Source organism: Echinops telfairi, unplaced genomic scaffold (genome assembly GCF_000313985.2).
Source record: "Echinops telfairi isolate 266 unplaced genomic scaffold, ASM31398v2 ScPeMD7_7467;HRSCAF=8505_1, whole genome shotgun sequence".
NCBI classification, from domain to species: Eukaryota; Metazoa; Chordata; class Mammalia; order Afrosoricida; family Tenrecidae; genus Echinops; species Echinops telfairi.
This window is the reverse complement of record NW_022111368.1, coordinates 26,437,449-26,447,936: the sequence shown is the minus strand read 5'-3', so window position 1 is coordinate 26,447,936 and position 10,488 is coordinate 26,437,449.

The window sequence follows — 10,488 nt, the reverse complement described above, 5'->3', positions numbered from 1 at the left end:
GGTTAAACTTGTCACAAACCACCTTCCAGCTGCAGAGAGTCTGGATTTTTGTCAGTTGCCCTAAGAAAATGGAATGACATACAATACATGTCTCTAAGATATGGGTTGATGACCCAGCCTAAGTTTACAGAATACACAATCCTGGTTTTCCCAGTTACATGTTTGGTATTGCTTGAGTTAACAATCAAAGTGAGGCGGTTCAAACCCCACCAAGTCACATCCGGCATCTCCCTCCTCTCTCGTGTGTTTTCCTGCTTCCATGAGGATTCTCCTTCCCTGCTTTAAAAAAAAAAAAATTTTTTTTTAGCTCCTATCTTTTTCCTCAGTGCTTCCATAGTTTCTCTTTTCGCCTTCCCCAGGCCTTTGCTTTACAGTGGAATTAAGGGACTAGTTTAGTTAAGAAGTTCTTCAGCCTGGAATGTCATCATTCTATGCTCTGGTGTACAGTAGTTATGCAGTGGGTTGCTAACCACAAGGGTAATGGTTTGAAACCACCAGTCACTCATAGCAGTCCTATGCACAACCGAACAAAACACTGCCTGGCCCACTCTTGTAGCCACTGTGTCACCCACCTTGAGGGGCTTGCTCTTTTGTTTTCTGATGTCATTCTCCAGGGACTGGTCTCTTTTATTAATGTGTCCAAAGTACACGAAACAAAGTCTCACCAGCCTCACGTCTAACGAGCCTTCTGGCTGTATCTCCTCCGAGACAGATTTGTCTGTTTGGCTGGAAGTCCGTGGGGTGTTCAGTAGTTTGGGCTACACCACCGTTCAAATGCATTCATTCTCCGGAGGTCTTCCTGAGTCACGGTCCAGCTGTTACATGCAGAGGAGGTGATTGAACATACCGTGGTGTCTAGGCTCACTACTAAGTGGCACTGAAAATACCGTGGCGGGGGTCAGGTGCACCTCAGTCCTCAAAGTGACATCTTTGCTCTGTAAAATTTGAAAGCATTCGTATGCAGCAGATTTGCCCAATGCAACGCATTGCTTAATTTCTTGACTGCTGCTTCATGAGCATCGATTGTGAAACAGTAAAATGAAAGCCTTGACAACTTCAATATTTTCTCTGTCATGATGTTGTCTATCGGTTCACTTGTGAGAATTTTTGTTGTCTTTACATTGAATTGTAACCCACACTACAGGCTGAGTTATCTGAGTACTTCAGGAAGTGCTCCAAGCCCCCTTGAGCAGCCCTGGTGGTGTAGTGGTTATGCATTGGACTGCCACCTGCAGGGCCAGCAATTCAAAACCACCAGCCACTCTGGGAACAGAGTTACAGTCTAGAAAACCCTAGGGGCAGTTGACCCTGTTCTCAGGGTCCCTACGAGTAAGCATCTATTCGATGGCAGTGGCTTTGGTATTTGGGTTAAGCCTTCTTGGTTTTCAGCAAGCAAGCTTGTGTTATCTGCATATCTCCGGTTGTAAATGCGCCTTCTTCCAATACTGTTGTGGCGTTCTTCTCCATATAGTGCTTGAGTTAGTCGCTCAGTGTACAGATTGAGTAAGCGTAGTGGAAGGATGCAACCCTGATGCACAACTTTCCTCATTTTAAACCACTCGGTATTCCCTTGTTCTGTTCAAATGACTGCCTCTCTTGGTCCATGTACAGATCCCATAGGAACACAATCAAGCGTTCTTGTTAGAATACATGTAGTAGGAAAGACAGAAACTCAATGGTCGGAGACAGGTTTACTCAAGGAAACGAGAGAGGAGGGCCTCGGACGTGAGGGAAAGGCCCTCTCTCTACGGATTAGCAGGGTTTCACAGAACCAGTCAAGGGGGTAGTCCTCAGGCACATTTGTGGGTGAGCTATTGTGGTTTGGGCCATTCTAGGAATTAGGGTCATGTGCAGACAGGTGGGAGATTACTGAACATGATGTTCCTTCAGGTGGGTGTTTGTATGGTTTGCGGAAGAATATTAGGGGAGGGGAGGTTCTGCGAGTCATTCTCCTTTCAATTCTGGACTTTGCATTATTCGAAATGGTATCCATAGTTCGTTATGATCTACAGTTGAATGCCTTTACATAGCCAAGAAAACACAGTATCTTTCTGAGGCTCTCTGCTTTCAACCAAGATCCATCTGACATCAGTAATGATATACCTCTTCCCACATCCTCTTCTGAAGCCCGCTTGAATTTCTGGCAGCCCCCTGAGGATGTGCTCCTGCAACTGCTTTGTAATTATCTTCAGAAAAATGCTTCTAGAACAATACTCTTTTAAAGGATTATCTATGCGTGCAAACTGACAAAAGTTAAAATAAAGAACTGAAGAGAAATGGGGTGTGGGGGCAGAGAGAGTACATTGTGAGAAAACAATATTGGGAGGGATGGTCTAGTGATACAATGTGAAATATGGAACCAATGTCAGTTTTCATATAGGAATTGTGAATGGATGTATATTTGGTGGTGTACACATATGTGTCACCAAAAAATTTAAACAGGCTCAAGAAGCAGGAGTGCCAGATAAAATAGGCCCATTAATCAAACCTCAGGGCAGAGTAGGCTTCCTGGAGTTGACATGTGGCCTAAAAGTTGAGTACACCAGACATTAATCTCTTCCTTTTGTTTTTCTTGTGAGCACTTATTGGGTCTTTGATTGCAATAATCAGCTGATGAGATCGAGCACAAGGTCTCTAGCTCTCTTCTTCATGACCCCAGCCTTTCCCATGCATTAACAATCAGGCTTGGGCCACTTCTAAATGCTTATAAATGCTGTGATTCTGGCCTCTTGGTAATTAGCTCAAGGAGGATCTTTCTTCAGTGTAAAGTCTTCAAGAGAATCGCATCAAGAGGTTTCCCCTGTTTTGTTTTGGTTTTTTATTTTTTGCTTTCAGTAGTGTGTGCAGGGGTGGTGGGAGACATCTCATTGTCATTGACAAGCTGCACGCTATTGCTTGTGTCTAGATAACTGAGCACAACTGATGCCAAGAACAAGGATGTGAGCTTGCCTGTCATTGTGTCTCCCAAGGGCAAGGACTAGGTTGATTCATAAACTCTGAGTTTACTCTGCAAGCACGAATCAGAAGGGAACAGTGGTGTTTGTAACCTCCAAACTGTTTCAAACATTCAGTGAAAATCAAGCAAGTTATATACATTAAAATATGTAACGAAAAACAAAAATAAGTTTTGCAATGATCTCAAGAAATAATTAGCAGGTTTTGCAATGATCACAGGATCCCAAACAATGTGACGAAAGAGAAAATTTTACAGGAAACAATTGATGTCTACATTTCAGCAGGGGGTTATCAGTCCACCAAGTGATACCTACATGCCTCCAGGAGTTTCAGAGACACCACCGCCCGCCCCCCACACACACACCCCTCTAAGGTCTTATGCCCATTGTTTACCTGAATAGCATTGCTTGCCTTCTTACAGAGCAAGGATAGCCCTACTAATTAAGCTTAAAGGAGATTTTATCTGCAAGGGATGGGCTGTTGTATTTTGGATTGTTCACAAAATAAATCTGAAATTACATTGTATTGCTAGCATTTGAGTTAACAGCAGGCTAACCCCCTCTATCAGAGTTAGGACTAAGATGAGTAATAACTTTTCTGTTACCTGAGAAGCCTTTTACTAACTACCCCTGGTATGTAATCAGACAGAGCGCATGAGGCCCAAGGATGTAGGAAGAGAGAATTGAAAAACAACCACAGGAGCTCGGTTTCGATGATGGTCAGCAGCGGGGAAAAATCATTTTTATCTTTTCTTTCTGTTCTCCTTTCCCATCCCTTTGGTCATCATTACCTGAGAGAATCCTTGAAGACATCTTCCTGATTCACTCACACCCAGACTGTGGGGGCAGATGTACGAGGACTTAGTTATCCAGACAAGAGCTGTGTTGTGGCTGTGTGCTTATGAAGTTATAAGACCTTACGGTGGCTCATTGTTGCAATCAGTGGTGTGTACAGATGGGTAGAAGGCATTCTCCAAGAAAGCCCGAAAACAAAAGAAAATCTGATCTTCCTCCTGCGACCGGCTCCCTTCCACGCATTGGTAGAACCATCAGCAGTGCCTCCTGGCACCAGAAGTCCCTGCCAAGAGAGCTTCAGAGGCTTTGAAGAACCCCTTTTCCTTCATAAGAGTCTAAGCTACACCATGAAAGCGGAATGGCTTGTCTGATTGCAGTCGACGTGCACTGTGAGGACAGCGCGAGAGCATTGCGGGCCAGATCGTTGCAGAGCTTTGGATTTTTTATTTTTTTATTTTATTTTTACTTTTCTTCTTCTTTCTCTGCAAATGTGGTCTTTCCAAAAGAGGGAAATTCATCCATGCACAAAACCTGTTCCCGAAGTTCAACTGTGCTACTCTACCAATTCCTTTCAAATAGGCTAAACACCTGTATCCAGATAGCCCACCTGGGATCATGAACTCCAAATTTTAAACTATTGGGAGATTTGAACACTTGGACAATAGAATTGACACTGTCTTTTCATGGTCCCAGATGTTTGTGTTTGTTTGCTTGTTTGTTTGTTAACTCTCTATCATAGCAACAGAGCACACCCGTACAAGCAGGTGTCTCTATTAGGTCCAGCTAGGAAGAAAAACAAAAACCATTCCGTACACGCATGTGCATTGCAGCTCCAGTCACAATAGCCAAAAGGTGAAAGCAATTTAAACGCCTTACCAGTGGCAAGGAGGCAGCATCTGATTGCCTCTGCCATCACCAAGTGGAATGAAAATCGAACTCAGCATCAGTCCAAGGCCAGTTCCTATGGGGTGGAGGTCAGACCTGTCTCCTTCCTCCAACCTTCTTTACCAATCCTGACACCAACCATCCTTCCCACAGCACTCCCCACGTCTCGGCTGAGTTCAACAATGTGTCACAACTGGCGACACAGATAAGGGGGCTTATTAGAGAAATTCACAGGTTACAATTCAGGATCATAAATACTCAGGATACAGTTCTTCAGTCTCGAAAGTCTCTTCTCAGCCATGCTGACAAGCAGTCCTCTCTTTGTTCCTCACCCCCTTAACCTCCATCCTGTTAAAGTAATTTTACAAAGCTCTTGTAGCACTGGGATGATTGCTCTAAAAGCACTCTATACCACCAGTCGCCTCAGGCTCAGACACTCAGCTCTAGCTCCTTGGGTCTGCACAGCGAGTTTTTCAGACAACTGCCATGGAAGCATCTCCTGCCTGAAGACACTCAGCTTTCTTGATCCCCGAGCCCTCAAGAGCACCACTCTGTCTCAGGCTCTTGATACTGCTGGCACTGCTTCTCTGTGGCTTTTCGACTGTCACAGCTTCTGTTTCCTGCATCAAGAAGGTTCAGCATACTGGGATGCCGAGGTTCAAAGGATGCATTCTGCCCTTATTTCTTGGTGATAGTAAGACCTTGCCTTTCTACTTCTGAGATGGCTAATTTTAAACCTCACAGGGAACTACCAGAAGTTCAGGCTGGATTCAGAAGAGGACATAGAATAAGGGATATCACTGCCGATGTCAGATGGCTCTTGGGTGAAAGTAGAGACTACCATGGATATGGTTACTTGTGTTTCATTGACTATGCAAAGGCATTCAATTGCGTGGACCATAATAAACTTGAGAAGAATGGGAATTCCAGAACACATCATTATGCTCATGTAGAACTTGTACATGGATCAAGAGGCGATTGTGTGAACAGAACAAGGGAATACTGCAGGGTATGAAATCAGGAAAGGTGTGTGTCAGGGTTGTATGTTCTCATCACACTTGTTCAATCTATGCTGAGCAAATCATCAGGAAAGCTGGGAAAAGAGTGTGGCATCAGGATTAGAGAAAGGCTTATTAATAACCTGAAATATACACGTGACACAACCTTGTTTGCTGAAAGTGAGAAGAAATTGAAGCATTTACTGATGAAGATCAAGGATTGTAGACTTCAATGTGATGACAACTCAAAGTAAGGAAGACAATCAATGCTCATCGAAGAAGTAGTCAAGATATCAAAAGATGCATTGTCTTAGGTAAATCTGCTACACAAGACCTCTTTAGAGTATTGAACAGCAAGGATGTTTCTGAGAGGTTGGAGACGGAGACGCGGAACAGAGATAGAATTTAGCCAGGAATGTGAAGTTGAGAAAGATTTAATGGAGGCAGGGAAAGAACTCCCAGGACGGAATGGAGAGAGAGAAAGGGATGGGGTCATTTTGAGCCCCGGGACAGGTTCCGAGACCCAATGAGTTAGGTCAGGGAAATTGGCCTGGCAGTGAGGCAGTGAGACCTGTATAGGGCTTGAGCCAAGGACGTATGTGCTGATGAAGGAAGGAGGGCCTTCTGGCGCTGCAGTTGCAGGTCTGAGTCAGGATGTGGTCTGTGAGTAAATCATCCTGGAACACTGAGGGAAGGGGCTGTGCAGACCAGAGGCAAAGAGATAAGCTTCTCGGGATGCTGGAGGCAGGGACTGCACCATCCAGCTCTGGCCTTGAGAGGCAGGGGAAGGGGCCACACAGTCCAGCAGGCTATTTTCGGGAGAGCTGGGGGAGGCAGCTGCATGGTCTGGACCCGGCCCAAACAGTTACCTTAAGGACTAAGGTGTACCTGACCCAATCCATGATATTCTCTATTACATCATATACATGTGAAAGTTGGACACTGAATACGGAAGACCATAGAAGAATTGATGCATTCGAACTGTGGTGCTGGAGAAGAATATTGAACATACCATGGACTGCTAAAAGGACAAATGGATCTGTATTGGAAGTAATAAGGCCAGGTGCTCCTTAGAGGCAAGGATGGCAAGACTTCCTCTTCCATACTTTGGACATGTTGTCTGGAGAGACCAGTCCCTGGAGAAGGACATCATGTTTGGTACAGTGGAGGGGCAGCCAAAGAGATGGATTGGCACAGTGGCTGCAACAATGAGCTCAGGCATAGGAGCAATTCTGAGGATGGTGCAGGACCGGGCAGTGTTTCATTCTGTTGTACATAGGGTTGTTATGGGTCGGAACTGACTCCATGACACTTAACGACAACAACAACAGCTAGCAGAATGACAAAAAATGGTGAATTTCCGTGCTAGAGTTTCATAACCCTTTCGGCATGGCTCCATCTCACATGGGTGTCTTATACTCTATTTACATTTAAAGCTCGCCAATCCATCCATTTGGTGGGTCACAAACACCTCACATTTGCATAGTCTTAGTCATGGCTAAAAGAGCAACAACAATAACTCACAGCACTGTGATATCCATCAACAGATGAAGAGACAGAAAAAGTGGTATATACAGCCAACAGAAGAAACAAAGTCTTGATGTATGCTATAGTATGGATGGAGCTTAAAGACATTATGCTGAGTGAAAGAAGTCAATCACATAAGGACAAATATTGTATGGTATCAATGATAGGAAAAGACAAATGTTTAGAGACCCAGGTTTATTATTGGTTTACTATGGCAAGAGGAAGGGGTTGGGGAAGAAGGGACTGATTGCGATGGGAAACTGCATTGATGAAGGGTAAAAGTACACAGTCCATTATTGTAATTGCCACCATTAAGTTGTATACCTGTAAAGAGTTGAACTGACAAAAGTTGTATGATAGGTATATTTATAAATAGAAGCTGCTGAGTTGGCTAATGTACAACCAATGGTCATAGTTTCATGGGATATCCCAGGTAATTGTCCAGTCAAGTGGTTAGTGCATCTGTTTTACAGTCTAGTTCACTGTGTAGTACCTGGGATCTTAAAAGTTTGCAAGTGGTCGTTCAAGGCCCCATAGTTCACTGCCATTGAGTCAATGCCAACTCATAGGGCCCCCTGCCCCCAGTGGGTTTCTGAGATTGTACCTGTTAATCAAAGAAGAAAGCCCCATCTTTCTCGAGAGAAGCTGCTTGTGGTTTTGAACTGCCAGACTTATGGATAACAGCCTAACATGTAACCACTATGGTACCAGGGCTCTAGTCACTGGGAGCAACAGGAGAACAAGGAGATTCAGGAATAAGAGGATGTGTGGCTAATTGCCTCCCAGAACAGGGGCCTCTTTTGTCATGAGACCAGAAGAACTGGATGGTGCCCGGCTATCATTTGGGGACATTAAAAAAAAATTCTATGTAATAAGCCAGATAAAAAGGGGGGTGGGGGATGAGAACAGAATTCCAGCTTAATATGGAATCCAGATCTTTCTAGACCCATGGGGGCTGCATGAACTGCTGAAACTATTCAACATCTTTGACACTTAAACTGGATCTCCACCGTGCAGTCTTTTTCAGGAGCCCTGGTAGCACGATCAATGGGTTAGGAGTTGGGCTGCTAACTGAAAGGTCGGCAGTCTGAACTTGACAGCGGTCCTGTGCGAGAAGGACGAAGTCATCTGTTCCCGTAAAGATTGACAGTCTCAGAAACCTTAGGGTGCAGCTCTACTCAGTCCGACAGAGTTGGAATTGGCTTTTTTAGGATAGAGCCGATGCCAGTGGATTTTGGTTTGGTTTGGAATCTTTAAACCAAATAGTCTAGCTTAGTCGGCAAACTTTTGAGACAGAAGAGTTAATCCCGTCCCTCACAACAGTTAAGTAATTATCTGAGAGTCACCAATAGATACTTACAAACAAGTGAAATCACCGTGGTCTGAATAATAGCTTTTAAATATTTTCAACTTTACCTCAGAGCCACACGTACAAACAAAAAGAGGCGCATCTGGCTGGCGAGTGGCAGCCTGCCGACTCCCTGGTCGAGCTTCACTGCAGGGAATGTCTGCCTTGAGTGCAGTACACGTAAGAACCCTCTCGAGGGGATCAGAGTGACAACAGCAAAATCCCAGAGATGAGACTGGAGCCTCCAGGGGCAGAGACTGTGAGACGGGGGAGCAACCGCTCTGCGAAGGAGGGCGAGGAGGGCAGAATCGGTGCCACTGAATTGCACATGTAGAAATAGTTGAATTGGGGTACGTTTTGCTGGATAGACACTCAATAATGATTATGCAATAAAAATGAAATGAAAGAACTGGGCAAAGTTTTTTTTTTTTTTTTTTTAAAGAAAAACCTATTCTCTGTGCTTTTTGACCAACTCTCTGGGACTGAGTAGAGCTGCACCCTAAGGTTTCCGAGGCCATGTCCCACAGGGGCTGTTTGCAGTGATGTCAGCGTGGTTGGCGGAATGAAATGAAGAAATTAGGAAACTAAAGAACAGAGAGGAAATGGGACGGATACGTGAAACTGCAAGAGCCCCTGGGCCAGAGACCCCGGGCTCGTATCTGCTGGTGCACTGTTTAGAGAACGGTTGGCATTGGTTCTAGAACCCAGAATAGGTGCTGTCTTGGCCAGGCTGCTGGAGTCAGGAGTCACCCACCCCTACTGCTCTCACAGCTGCTCCCAACAACTTCCAGCAACTGCCACCTGGCAGCAGGCAGAGGCCGGAAGCCTTCTGGTCACCCACCTGTGTTCCTGTCAGAACCTCACAGAAAGTCAGCTGGCAATGGAGGCAGGGAAATGGGAACTCCCGGCCCCAGCATCCCAGAACAGAGAACAGAAAAGCAGCATGTGGGACCGGAGATGTTGGTTAATGATCAATCTGTATGGGGGTAGGAAAGGGAACCAGTTAGATATTCTTAAAAGCAGAACTAGAAACTTGTCCTGGAAACATGATGGAACAGAAAACTCCGAGTCTGTTCAATCTCTCAATTCAAGTGGGCATCAAACCTCTGAAAAACACCTCTCACAGTCACATAGCTTTTTGAAGAGGCAGTTCACTTGCCTCATAGCAGCTGTCCTGACACAGCCACTCTTCTAAAGACACGTTCCTTCCTCTACTTCCTTTCACCTTCCTCTTATCCCACTCTCATGCTCACCCTCCTTTCGGATCTCAGTATTTCCTCTCAGATGCATTGCTCTTGATCAAGCCCCATCCGGTATTATGCACCCTCCTCACCAGCAATTTTAGATCTCTTGTTGTTCCCTTTTCTCTGAGGTCGTTTGCTCCCACTCCCCCTTCCAGCCCCCTCCTCTCCCATGCCCCCCCACCAACCATCGGTCCAGTAGTTTTCTCCTCAGGATTGTTCGCCCTGCCTATCTTATGCAGATAGATAAGGGGCAAAAGAAAGAGAAAAGAAAAAACAAAAACATAATAAACAAAACAAAGCAGAACAGGAGAAAAATATGATAATTCCAGGTCTGTCTGCTGACCCTTATATATGCTTTCTGATCAAGGCAAAGGCTATTTATAGAGATATAACTATAGGTATAGCTATAATGAGAGGGACAGAGGCCAATGTACATGTATTTATAAGATAAGTATTTATATAGCAGATGGACTTTGGGCCTCTACTCAAAGCCTTCCTTAATACAAGAACACTTGTTTCTAATAACCTGGCACTCTTTGACACTCACCTTCCCAACACGATTGCTGAAGACAAAATGGGTCCATAAGCAAATGTGGTGAAGAGAGTGGATGGTGCCCAGCTATCCAAAGTTACAGTGTCTGGGGTCTTAAAGGCTTGAAATCAAACAAGCAGCCATCTAGTAGGGAAGCAAATAAACTCACATGGAAGCAGCACACCAGTCTGTGTGATCATGAGGT